This window comes from Mirounga leonina, unplaced genomic scaffold, assembly GCF_011800145.1.
Source record: "Mirounga leonina isolate KUSES-001 unplaced genomic scaffold, KU_Mleo_1.0 Mir_127, whole genome shotgun sequence".
Classification (NCBI taxonomy): domain Eukaryota; kingdom Metazoa; phylum Chordata; class Mammalia; order Carnivora; family Phocidae; genus Mirounga; species Mirounga leonina.
The window spans coordinates 74,682,584-74,694,578 of record NW_023270316.1 but is presented as its reverse complement, the minus strand read 5'-3'; the positions used below and the strand labels follow the sequence as shown (position 1 = coordinate 74,694,578).

The following is an 11,995-nucleotide window of genomic DNA, read 5'->3' as shown; positions in this document are numbered from 1 at the left end:
AATGACTCAATATTTATACATAGTGCAGAATGATCACCATTATTTTGTTCAAATAACTGGAGACATAAGTTTTTTTTTCCTAAGTTTTTATTTAAATTCCAGTTAGTTAATATGCAGTGTAATATTAGCTTCAGGTGTACACTATAGTGATTCAACACTTCCATACAACACTTGGTGCTTATCACAGCAAGTGCACTCCTTTATCCCCATCACCTCTCCCAACTTCCTCCCCCATTCCTCCCCCATTTCACCCATTCCTCCCCCACCTTCCCTTCTGGTAACCATCAGTTTGTTCTCTATAGTTAAGAGTCTCTTTCTTGGTTTGTCTCTTTCTCTCTTTCCTTTGCTCATTTATTTTGTTTCTTAAATTGCACATATGAGTGAAATCATGTGGTATTTGTCTTTCTCTGACTTATTTCACTTAATACTCTCTAGTTCCATCTATGACATTGCAAATGGCAAGACTCATTCTTTTTTATGGCTGACTAATATTCCATTACACACACACACACACACACAGCACTTTTTTTTTTTTCCCCTTCAGATCTAGGGTTAGGGTTAGGGCCAGGGTAAGAGTATGTCCCTGTTATCTTGGCAATTCTTTAGATAAACCTGTGACAGTTCACCCTGAGGTACTACAAGGGAAGCATCATTATGCCTCTGAGAATAGTCTTTGATAATAGAAAATATAAAAGTCCAACATTATAAGATCTTTTGATGGTTGGCAAAAATTTGAACTTGAACTTATAAAAGAATTATACACCAATACTGAAATGCTCATACTCGAGTGTCTTACTAATGTGAATCATATTGAACATGTAGAAAATATGGACAATACAAAAATTTGCTTGTATTTTCACCATCCCAAGATAAATATTGTTAACCTTTCAATGTTAACGTAAGGGGAATGTTATTCCAGTCTTGTCTGATGTACCTATAGATGTATAGGTATTCACATACACATAAACAGGATCATAGTAAACATGCTATTTTGAAGCTCATTTTCTTCCCCTACTTTATAAAATAGGAACATTTTCCCATGTGGGTAAATATTCTTTTATAACATGATTTTAAATGATTTCTGGGTATTGAACATAAGATTATATATTATATAACTTATTTAATCAGTGATCTACTGCAGGACATTTAGATCTTTCTCCAATTTCTGTTTCTTTACACGATTTTCAACTGAACATCCTTGTACTTGGATTTTTACCTGCAAATTTGATTATATGCTCAGAGTAAACATGTAACAGTAAATTGTTAGTTAAAAGGGAAAGTACATTTTTGAAACTTCTGACATACTTAGACATTTTGCTCTGCTGACTGTTTCATGAGTAGTGAATAAAATTGTTTGGTTTATCACACTCAAACACTGGCTTTCCTTTGTCAGCCATTTCCAGTTACGTGAAAAGTCGTGGCTCACTGTCATTCTCACTTGTTTTCCCATTGATTACAAGTGAAGTTAACTTCTTAATTTTTCATTTTTAAGGGTCATTTGTGTTTTCCTGCATCTGTAAATTATGTTCTTTGTTCCCCCTTTTATCTAGTGAGGTATTGCTTTTCTAATTGTTTATCATAACTTATCTTTTACCCAACTTTAATTTGCCTTTTAATTTAATTTATGGTCTCCCACAAATTTGTTTTCATTTTGCATTAATAGGAAACAGGACTTTGTCAGAAAAGAAAATTACATCAATCAAATGTTTTCAAGGAAAAATCGACACAAAATCAGCCTTTAGCTTTTTATTGGCCCAATGACTATGGAATTTCATCACAGCGAGTACTGGAACTCACTCTAACAGGTAGGCACAACCCCTGAAAAATAAGGAAGGAAAAAAAGAACTGCAGTAAAGAGTATAAAAAGTTTGATTTATGGATTTATCTTGGTCAGAATCAAGTTCTGAAAATAGCTGAGTGTTCGAAAAAGAATTGAATTTTGGCTCACTTTTCAAATGATTGGATCCACAAGTGAAATAAAATATTTATATATATAGTGCTAAAAATATCTCCAAAAGTAGACTTTTAAGATCTTTGTTACAATTTGTTTTCTCACGTAAATATGTTTAATACAGCTCTCGAACATGCATACAAATACACATGTTGATTTATTGTTGACCGTGAATATATTATAATTTCTCTACAAAAGTGTTAACAGATGTTTCTAAACGATCAGCAAATTGCTTGACCCAACGGCTATTAATTACTTAGCATTAAAACCAACCAACAGATCAAACTTGCTCTTTTCTAGGATAGGGTGAAAAGGAGGGAAAGTTTCTTCAGCCTTACTCATTCATTACCCTGCTTTCCTCTAGTCTCTTCAAATCTAATTTTCCTGATGAGTTTAAGGTTTATTTTCCTTGTTAATTGCAAATATTATTATAAATCATGGGTCCTTCCTTCCTTCTTACAATGTTTTCTAGAAATTTTATAGATTAGCTTTTGCCTTTATGTCTGTCTACTTTTCAAATTAATTTCACATTTGAAATTCAGATTTTTTATATATGGGTATTCAGTTGTTTCAGCAAGATTTACTGAAAGCATTTAAAGGTAATCCTTAATGGGTTACTAATTTTTTGTATGGGGTTACCTCAAAATATTTGTCAAATACCAATTGACCTTATATATATTTTATGTGGGTCTATATTTGGACTCTTCTGTTCCATTGATCTATATGTCTAAGTACATACACTATATTTGATTACTGTATGTGGCTTTAGAGTAAGTCTTGAAATTAGGTAATGTATGTTCTTCAGATTTATTCTTTTTTCCCCAAATTGTTTTCACTGTTCTAGGTCTTTGATATTCCATAAAAATTTTAAAATTAGCCATCAACTTTTCCTAAAAAACAAAAAAACACAAAAAACTGGATGGAGTGTTATTTAGAATTATGGTGAACCTATAGATAAATTTGGAAAGAATTGACATCTTAATGATTTTTAAGAATTACCCAGTTCATGAACATGGTATATCTCTCTATTTAGATCATCTCTAATTTCTCTCAGCAATATTTTATAATGTGCAGTATTCAGTAGCACTTTAATTTATTCCTAAAGGTAAATCCCTATTGTAAATGGTATTGTTATTTATGATTTTGATTAGGATTGTGTTGAACCTGTTGATCAGTTGGGGGGGAGGGAGACTGATATCTTAACAATAATGAGTTTTCCAATCCATGAACATGATATCCCTTCATTTATTGTCTTCCTAATTTTTTCCCATGAGTGTTTAATTTTTCAGCATACAGATCTTACACATCTTTTAGATTTCTACTTATTTTCTGTCATTTGGTGCTATTGTAAATGTTATCTTAAAAGAAATTTCATTTTCTAATTGTTTATTGCTAGCATATAAAAATACAATTGATTTTTGTATATGGACTGTGTTGCTTCAAATTTTCTGAATTCACTTATTAATATCTTAAGTGATTTTTTTAAAACTTAGGTTTATTGAGATGATACAATTCACATACCATAAAATTCACCCTTTTAAGGTGTGCAAATCAGTGGTTTTTACTATAGTCAGAGTTGTTCAACCATCACTACTATCTAAATTTAGAACATTTTTATCATTCTCAAAAGAAACACGGTTCATTAGCAGTTATTATTCATTACACTTCAACCTCCCCTCCCCCAGCCTTAGGCAACAACTGTTTTAGTTTGTTTACAGATTCACCTATTCTGGTTATTTTATATAAGTGGGATCACAAGTCACAGGTGTGGCCTTTTCTGTTTGGCTTCTTTCACTTACCCTGGTGTTTTAAAAGTTAATCCATTTTGTAACATCTGTCAGTATTTCATTTCTTTTTATGGTCTAGTAGCTTTTTGCCATACTTCTTGGGATTTGTAAATACACCATTATCTGAAAATAAAGACAATTGCACTTTTTTCTTTCAATCTGTATTTTTCTTCCCCCTCCTATTGCACTGGCTAGAACATCCAGAACAATGTTGCTTAGAAGTTGTGAGATCAGACATTTCTGTTTTGTAGCTGATCCTAGGGGAAAAGAGTTCAGCCTTTTTCTATTCAATGTTAGCTGTGGGGTTTTTATAGATTTTTTAAATCAGTTTGAGAAGTTTTTTCTTTTCTTTGTTTCTTTAAAGTTTTGGGGAGTCATGAATGTTGTTGAATTTTGTGAAAAGACTTTTCTGCATTTTTAGAGATGTTCATATGCTTTTTCTCCTTGAGTCTGTTAAAATGATGAACTAGAGTGATGATTTTCAACTTTGCCTTCCTGAATTAAATTTCAGTTGCTCATGATGTATTTTACTTTCTATATTTTGCTGAATTTAATATTTTGTCAGGGACTTTTGTATTTATTTATTTATTTTTTAAGATTTTATTTATTTATTTGAGAGAGAGAATGAGATAGAGAGAGCATGAGAAGGAGGAGGGTCAGAGGGAGAAGCAGACTCCCCGCCAAGCAGGGAGCCCAATACGGGACTCGATCCTGGGACTCCAGGATCATGACCTGAGCTGAAGGCAGTGGCTTAACCAACTGAGCCACCCAGGTGCCCTGGACTTTTGTATTTATAATTCTGAAGGATATTAGCCTATAGTTTTATTATAATGTCTTTGGTTTGAGCATCAGGAAAATACTGTTTTCATAAAATAAGTTGGGAAGTGTTCCTTTCTCTTTTATTTTTACAAGATTCTATTTATTTATTTAAGAGAGAGAGAGAGTTTGAGGGAGAAAGAGCATGAGCAGTGGGGAGGGGCAGAGAGAGGGAGAGGGACAAGCAGACTCCTCCCTGAGCAAAGAGCCTGACATGGGGATCCATCCCAGGATCCTGAGATCATGACCTGAGCCAAAGGCACATGCTTAACCAACTGAGCCACCCAGGTACCCCCACTCTTTTAGTTTTAGAAAGGGTTTGTGTAGAATTGATATTTATTCCTTAAATATTTTATATATTTCATCAATAAAACTACTTGAACCTAGAATTCTCTCTAGGGGAAGGTTTCAAACTATAAATTCAATTTCAAGTTATTTAACAGATAAAAGATTTTTTAGATTAAGATTTTTATTTCTTTTGTGCAAATTTTGGTAATGTTTTATTCAAGGAATTTATCAATTTTACCTAGGTTTTTGGATTTACCAGCTTAACATTGTTAATATTTCTTTATTATCATTATAAAGTTTGTAGGATCTGTACTGATGTTCCCTCTTTCATTTCTGATATTGATAATCAGTGTCTTCACTTTTTTTTCTTAGTCAAACTAGACATTTATTAATTTCATTGATGTTTTCAATGATCTAGGTTTTTTGTTTATTTTTTCTATTGCTGTGTTGTGCCAGTTCCAGCCTGTTGATAGTGATGCTATCCGCTAGGAATGCTGAGGCACTTGCCTGTATTACCCACAGTGAACCCCCACAGACATTTCCCCAACCCAGGCAAATGTTGTGGTTGGATCAGCCCTTGTGGTTCTTTGTGATTGTGGGATGCAAAGCAGCAAAAACCATCAGGGAACTTTGAGGAACAAGATTTATTACTCACAAGTCCTGGAGGGTACACAGTATGACCAAGGGCCACACACTGAGGTCACGTGTAAAGAGAGAGAGAGAGAAAGGATCTGAGGTTCTGCCTTTATTAGGGTTGAGGGTGGCATGTCTAGGTTTTGAGGGTTCAATCTTTATTGGCTAATTTAAAACATAAAAGTGGGAATTAGAGCACAGGAAGTGAGAAGTGGAGTCACTCAAGTAGTTAGTTGTATAGATTATCTGGGCTTTCTGAAAAAGGGAATTTCATGCATGAGGAAAACCTAATTCTTTATCTGGTTGTTTTGCTAGTAGCTGACAATATGTTTACTCAAGATGAACATCTTTTGAAATGGATGCCTTGTCAATCTAAAGCTTAATGTGTTAGGTACTTATATTACATTTTTCCATTTTCTATTTTAACGAACTTCTAATCAACTTTAATTTGCTCTTTTTTTTTTTCCTGGGAAGCTTCATTCATGATTTTAGGCTTCTTATCTCATGTATCATTTATATTTACAGCTATAAATTTCCTTCTAAGCACCACTTAGCTGCATCCCACAAAATTTTGATATGTTGTCTTTTCACAATCATGCTATTAAATTTTTTTTTTCTTATTTAACTCATGAGTTAGTAATATGAATGTGTATTTAACCTCCAAATATCTAGGGGATTACAGCTAGCTTATCTGTCTGTCAATGAGATTGGTAATTTAATACCAGAGAAGATATTCTATATAATTTCAAGCTTTTAAATTTATTGAGGCTTATTTTACAACTCAGTGTATATTTTATATTGGTGAATATTCCATGCGCACTTGAAAAGAATCTGTATTTTGTTGGTGTGACTAGTATTCTATAAATTTCAATTAGATCAACTTTAACTGGTAGTGTTGTTCAAATCCTCTATATCTTTACTTTCTACTTATTTTATAATAAGAAGAGTGCTGAAGTCTCCAGTTATAACTGTGCATTTGTCTATTTCTCCTTTCAGTTTTATCAATTTTTGCTTTATGTATTTGGAGACTTGTAATTATGTGCATATACACTTAGAATTGCTAATTTTCTTGATAAATTGACCCTTTTATCCTTATGACATGTACCTTATCTCTATTACTGTTAATCAACCTTAACTCTAAATTTTCTGATGTTAATGTAGGCAGCCTACCTTTTCTATTATTAGTGTTTCCATGGTTTAGCTGTGTTTCTATCCTTTTAAACTACTAATATACATATTTCTTGTGGTAAAAAATCCCACATAACATTAAATTTACCTTTTTTTTGAGAGAGAGAGAAAGAGTACAAGTGGAACGGGGGGAGAGGGGGTGCAGAGAGAGAGGGAGAGAGAGAATCCCAAGCAGACTTCATGTTCAGCATGGAGCCCAATGCAGAACTCGATGTCATGACTCCGAGATCATGACCTGAGGCAAAAATTAGGAGTCAGACACTCAATCAACTGAACACCCAGCCACCCCAAATTTACCATTTTTAAGTGTACAGTTCAGAAGTGTTAAGTGTATTCACATTGTGCAACAAATCTCTAGAAGTTTTTCATCTTATGTATTTATATTCAAAGTGCATTTCTTGCCAACACCATATTGTTGGATCTTGCTTCTTGGTTGAGTCTGACAATCTCTGACTTTTATTTGGAGTATTTAAACCATTTATATTTAATGTAATTATAAATATAGTTGGGTTTAAATCTACCAGCTTTCTATTTATTTTTTATTCTTTTTATTTTCTATTTCTTCCCACTTTTCTTGCGCCTTTTTTTTTTTTAATTCAAATTAGTTAACATATAGTGAAGTATTGGTTTCAGGAGTAAAATTTAGTGATTCATCATTTATAATATATAACACCAGTGCTCATCCTAACAAGTGCCCTCCTTAATGCCCATCCCCCACCCAGCCCATCATCCACCCACCTCCCCTTCAGCAACCTTCAGTTTATTCTCTGTATTTAAGAGTCTCTTTTGGTTTGCCTCCCTCTCTGTTAATTATTTTTGGTATTCCATTTTTATCCCATAAACTGGTTTATTAGAGATACCATTTTATTTAAGTTTTTAGCGGTTGTGTACAATTTATAGTATACCTCTTTAATGTATCACAGACTACATTTAAATAATAGTAAGTCATATATAATGTAAAAACTGTATAATTCTTTCCTTCCCTCCTTTCCTTTGTGCTACTGTGGACATATATTTTATTCTACATATATTATAAACCCTGCAATACATTGTTACTAATTTTGCATTAATAGAAACATTTTTATTTTTATTTATTTATTTTTAAGATTTTATTTATTTATTTGACAGAGAGCGCACAAGCAGGAGGAGCAGCAGAGGGAGAGGAGAAAGCAGGCTCTCTGCTGAGCAGGGAGCCCGATGTGGGGCTCGATACCAGGACCCTGGGATTATGACCTGAGCTGAAGGCAGACACTTAACTGAGCCACCCAGATGCCCCCAGAAACATTTTTAAATTAGAAAATAAAGTTCTTTTATATTTCTCCAAGAATTACCATTTTTGAAATTTTTGTAGACCAGATTTTCCACCTCCTCATGTTCTTTCTGCCTAAACAACTTCCTTTAAATATCTTCTTTTAGTTCAGGATTGTTAGTGGTAAACTGTTGCAATATTTGTCTGAAAAATGCCTTATCTTCCCCTTTCATCTTGGAGGATATTTTCATTAGCTATAGACTTCAGGTTGGCAATATATATATTTTTTTCAACAAATTTCCTTTTGGCTTTTCTGAGAAATTAGTGGTCATTTTCAATTTGCTTTTTCTTAACTTTATTGTGTTTGTGTGTGTGTATGTGTTTACCTTCTGGCTAATTTTAAGATTTGTTTCCTGATCCTTGATTTTCAGCAAATTGATTATGCTGTGTGTGTGTGTGTGTGTGTGTGTGTGTGTGTGTGTGTGGTTAGCCTGCTATGGGTTGGCTATGCTTCTCAGACCATTCTTGGAAAATATTCTGCCTTTGTTTCTTCAGTGATTTTTTTTCTATTACTCTATCTGCAACTCGAAAGAATGCATATAAAACTGCTTGATATTGTCTCACAGGTAATTGATGCTCTTTTCAGTTTTTGTTCAGCCTTTTTCTTTGTGTTTCAGTTTGGATTGTTTCTACTGCTATGTTCAAGTTTTTATTTTTTATTCTGCAGTGTCCAATATGCTAAACTTATTCAATAAAATTTTCATTTAGCATGGTTTTTTCAGGTCTAGAAGTTTCATTTCTTTCTTTATGGTTTTCATTTTTTTCTTCAATGTGTTCATGTTGTCCTTAACTCATTAAACATATTTGTAATAGTTGTTTTAAAGTTTTTAAAGTTCTTGTCTGTTAATTCCATCATCTCTGTCAGTTCTGGGTTGTTCCATTGACTTTTATTTTGCTTATGGATTCAGTTTTGCTGCTTTGAATATCTATTTATTTTTTTACTAGATGTTGGACATTGTTATTACTACACTGAAGTGCCTGGATTTGTTTTCTTCTGTTAGAGGGCTTGTTTTTTTCTTACAGGCAGCTAAATTAACTATGGATCCCTTTGATGCTTTAGATGCTTCTTTTCAAGCTTTGCTAAAATAAGCTTTGTTAAAATAAGATCATGAGTCTAGGGTAGTTCTTGCTACAGTGCTAGCTTAGCCACACTATTAAGGTATGGGTCTTTTGGGGTCTCTGTGGAATATCTGAAGTATTCATCAAACCCTTTCCACCCTATTTGGTTAAATATTGTATCCTGTGAAAGTTCTGTGAATTGTCCAGCTTACATGTCTCTGGTAGTTGTCTTTGCCCAACTTCATTGAGTTTCATTCCACATATATGTAGGTTAGCATCTAGCTATTTACTCTAGAATATCCCTAAATAAATGTCTAGAACTCTTTGTACAGCTCCTTTCTCAATAGTACTATACCCAGCAAATATCAGCTGCCTCCGCCTCCCCAAACTTTTAGCTTAGTCTCCCCAGTTCACTGAGAAGACTGCTTTGCTTGGGTACTACTTTTCTGCACCATGGCCTGGAAAGTGCCTCTAGGAAGAAAGCCTGGGAAATAGTATGACTTACTTTAATTCTTTTCTCTTGGGGATTATATTCCTATGCTGCCCTTTGTCCAATATCTGAAAATATTTTTTTCATATATATTTCCAGTTTTCTAATAGTTTTAAGCAGGAGGGCAAGACTAATACATTATGATTAGAGGTAGAATTCACCTGGATAATTTTTGAAAATAGCTTTATTGAGATTTAAGTCACTAATTCATGCATTTAAAGTACATGACTCAATGTTTTTTTAAAATATATTCACAAATATGTGCAACTATTACTACAGTCAAATTTAGAGTATGTTCATCACCTCAAAAAGAAGCCCTGTACCCTTTACATATTAACCCTTTCCCCATCATCTTCCCACCAACCCTAAGCAACTACTAATCTCCTTTATATATCTATAGTTTTGCTTATGAATTTCCCCAATGAAATCATATCATATGTGGCCTTTAATGACTGGCTTTTTTTTTTTTTTTTTTTTTTTTTACTTAGCATAGTTTTTAAGGTTCATCCATGTTGTGCATGTATCAGTATTTAATTACTTGTTATGGTCAGATAATCCATTGTGTGGACATACCACATTTTGTTTTTCCATTCATGGATACATTTTTGGGATTTTTTTTTTAGGCTTACATTCTTTTTTTTTAATTATTTAAATTAAATTAACCAACATAGTACATCATTAGTTTCAGATGTAGTATTCAATAATTCATCAGTTGCATATAACACCCAGTGCTCATAACATCACGTGCCCTCCTAATGCCCACCCCACCCTCCCCCCACTTCCCCTCCAGCAGCCCTCAGTTTGTATCCTATAGCTAAGAGTCTCTCATGGCTTGTATCCCTCTCTGATGACTTCCCATTCAGTTTTCCCTCCCTTCCCCTATGATCCTCTGCACTGTTTCTTACATTCCACCTATTAATGAAACCATATGATAATTGTCTTTCTCTGCTTGACTTATTTTTTTTTTTAAGATTTTATTTATTTATTTGAGAGAGAGAGAATGAGAGAGAACATGAGAGAGGAGGGTCAGAGGGAGAAGCAGACTCCCTGCCGAGCAGGGAGCCCGATGCGGGACTCGATCCCGGGACTCCAGGATCATGACCTGAGCCAAAGGCAGTCGCTTAACCAACTGAGCCACCCAGGCGCCCATGCTTGACTTATTTTGCTCAGCATAATACCCTCCAGTTCTATCCACATTGATATAAATGATAAGTATTCATCCTTTCTGATGGCTGAGTAATATTCCATTATATATATATATATATATACACTGTATCTTCTTTATCCATTCATCTGTCGATGGAGATTTCAACTCTTTCCATGATTTGGCCATTGTGGACATTGCTGCTATAAACTTTGGGGTGCATGTGCCCCTTTGGATCATTACATTTGTATCTTAATTGATTAGGTTTTTCTTCCCCCATGTTTTTCTTGTTGCTTTATCTCCATTCCAATAGTTATCAGGCTTTTGGGGTTATTTCCTCAGGAGTCATTTGGATAGGACAGAAAATAGGGGTGCCTGGGTGGCTCAGTCATTAAGCATCTGCCTTCGGCTCAGGTCATGATCCCAGGGCCCTGGGATCAAGCCCTGCACCAGGCTCCCTGCTTCATGGGAAGCCTGCTTCTCCCTCTCCCTCTCCCACTCCCCCTGCTTATGTTCCCTCTCTCGCTGTGTCTCTCTCTGTCAAATAAATAAATAAAATCTCTTTTTTTAAAGAAGGACAGAAAATAGAGGATTCCATCTTCAAGAATTCTTACTTTTGCTTTTAAAAACTAAGTAGAATGGGTCTAAGAAAGGGGACTTCAGACTACAGAAAGAATTCAAAAACTATCTCCTCATCCCCTCAGGGTGCACTGGGATGATGATGTGTTCCAGGAGAGGAATGGCTTTCCTGGCAATGTTAGACCACAGGTACAATATTGTGATTTATAATAAATATTTGGTCAAGAAGGTCATCTGAATGACCAAAATACTTCTCATATATATTTGGTTTTTGTCCATGGTTCCAGGCTTACAGCAACAAAAACCCTTGGAATTCCCTGGGTGATAAGAGCAATGAGAACATCTTTTGTTATAATATTTGGTTTCTTGTCTTCAATTCCTGAAAATGCTTCAGACACATAAAGGTGAAATGCTATATTTTGATTCCTATTAAGTCCCTTTCTACCCCAACTGGATTTATGTTAATGAGGTAACTTTTGGAAAAAAAAACTTAAGATGGGACCTGGTTACCAAGGGAACCACCAATAAATAGAGGGTTGGCACTTTGAGTCCCACCCACCCCTTTCTGGGGAGGGTGAAGGAGTGGAGTTGAATCAATCACCAACGGCCAAAGATCTCGTCAGTCATGCCTATGTACTGAAGCCTCCATAAACAACCAAAAGGAAGGGTTTTAGAAAGCTGTGTTGGTGAACCAGAATGTTTCCATGTGTTACCATGCTGGGCCCAAACTCCACTGGGACAGAAGCTGCTT

The 11,995-nt window shown here is 34.6% G+C and overlaps 1 long non-coding RNA gene across 1 annotated transcript in view; it reads left to right on the top strand.

Annotated features, from left to right (window-relative positions):
- LOC118009570 overlaps positions 1 to 7,838 on the top strand; it is a 27,429-nt gene extending 19,591 nt beyond the window's left edge. Inside the window, exons 2-3 of the long non-coding RNA XR_004678977.1 lie at positions 1,664 to 1,805; positions 7,792 to 7,838. This is a non-coding gene — a long non-coding RNA (uncharacterized LOC118009570). The remainder of the gene's footprint in view (positions 1 to 1,663; positions 1,806 to 7,791) is intronic.
- The last annotated feature ends 4,157 nt before the right edge of the window (positions 7,839 to 11,995 follow it).